Below are 2,147 nucleotides of genomic sequence, written 5' to 3'. Positions count from 1 at the left end.
TGAATTCAGCAGCTTGCTCTGTAGGACTGAGTTCAGCAGTTACTATTTTAGCCTCTTCTTTCATGGAAGAGTCACTGCTTAGGTACAGATGCTGATTTCTAGCAACTGTATCAATGAGCTCTTGAGCTTCTTCAATTGTCTTTCTCATGTGGATAGATCCACCAGCTGAGCAATCTAAAGAGATCTAAGCTCTTTCTGTAAGCCCATAATAGAAGATGTCTAACTGAACCCACTCTGAAAACATTTCAGAGGGACATTTTCGTAGCATCTCTCTGTATCTCTCCTAGGCATCATAAAGAGATTCATTATCTCCTTGTTTAAAGCCTTGGATGTCCAGCCTTAGCTGTGTCATCCGTTTTGGAAGAAAGTATTGATTTAGGAATTTTTCTGTCAGCTGTTTCCATGTCCTTATGCTAGCCTTAGGTTGGTTATTTAACCACCTCTTGGCTTGGTCTTTTACAGCAAATGGAAACAGTAATAATCTGTAGACATCCTAATCTACTTCCTTATCATGTACTGTGTCAGCAATTTGTAAAAACTGTGCCAAAAACTCTGTAGGTTCTTCCTGTGGAAGACCGGAATACTGGCAGCTTTGCTGCACCATGATAATGAGCTGAGGATTCAACTCAAAGCTACTGACTCCAATGGAGGGTATGCAGATACTACTCCCATATGAAGTAGTAGAGGGGTAAGCATATGACCCCAGAGTCCTCCTGGACTGTTCATTTCCACTAAGATCCATGATGGAGAAAGGGAGATGATGTAAAATAAAATAATTTATTTTTATTTATTTATTTATTTATTTAATTATTTCAAAAATAAATTAAAATAAAATAAATAAAAATAGGTGAAGATTTTCAAAAAAAAAATGAGGAGAGAGAAAGTGGTCAGGATATTTTGAAAAAGATATGAATTGAAAAAGATTTTAAATTTTGAAAATAAATTTCAAAAATTTGTTTTAAAAATAGAGAGAAAATATATTTTTAATTTAAATAGGAAAGAGAGAAACAATAAGATGGCCCAAGATTTAAAATTTTTTAGATCTAATGTGATGTGTATTTTTGGAAAACAAATTCCAAACACACAAATCTAACCGGCAAGTGCACCGGGTCGCATCAAGTAATAATAACTCACGTGAGTGAGGTCGATCCCACAGGGATTGAAGGATTGAGCAATTTTAGTTTAGTGGTTGATTTAGTCAAGCGAATCAAGTATTGGTTGGGTGATTTGTGATTGCAGAAACTAATTGCTTGAAATGTAAAGGGAGAGGGGTAGATTGCAGAAAATTTAAGAGCAAACAAAGTAAATAAGCTGAATCTTAAAGAACAAGTAATGTAAATTGCAGAAACTTAGATTGCAAGAAATGTAAATGGCTGAATCTTAAAGTGCAAGAAATGTAAATTACTTGAATTATAAAGGGAGTTGGGAAGTGGATTTGCAGAAATTAAACAAGGAAAAGTAAAATTCAACAAACAAAAAAGTAAAGGATGGATTCAATTAAACCGGATCGTAAATGAAAATGAAAATAAGCTTGGTGTAGCAATGAAACAAGGAAATTGAAATTGAAAGATGCAGATCTCAGGACTCAAGAGACTAGATAACCAAGTCTAGATCTCAATGCCTTCCTAGATCCAAATTTAAAATTCAATTGCAAGAAAAGTAAAGATCAAGCAGTAGGAGAAAAGAAGTGAAATTGCAAATTCTCAATGATGCAGTAAATCAAAACAGAGAGAGATCTCAAGATGAGATTGAGACAGAATTTCCTCAATTCTTCAACCCAAGATTCAAGACAAGTGTAAATGAAATTGAAAACAAGAAAACTAAGAGGAAGAGAATTCAATTCTCCTTCCCCAAGACTCAGAATCTCAAAATAACTTCTAACCAAAAGCTCTCCCAAAATCACTTTGTAAAAACTAAAACAGAAAAAGCTCCCTAAAAACTTAAATTCTAAGCTATTTATACACTCTCTTCAAAAGATCTTCAAGCCTTGAATTGGGCCTTTGCTCTTGATGGAATTGGGTTGACAAAAGCCTCTGTTGATTGCTCTTGGAGTTGGAGAGAAACCCATTTGTGAACCGGGCCATGAACCAGAAAAGCTTGAGTAAATGTTTGAGGTCAAACTTTTACTCAAACTTTTCATATCAGCT

This window comes from Arachis hypogaea, chromosome 15, assembly GCF_003086295.3.
Source record: "Arachis hypogaea cultivar Tifrunner chromosome 15, arahy.Tifrunner.gnm2.J5K5, whole genome shotgun sequence".
In the NCBI taxonomy this organism is placed as follows: Eukaryota; Viridiplantae; Streptophyta; class Magnoliopsida; order Fabales; family Fabaceae; genus Arachis; species Arachis hypogaea.
The sequence above is the reverse complement of the archived record's forward strand: the minus strand, read 5'-3'. Positions refer to the sequence as shown.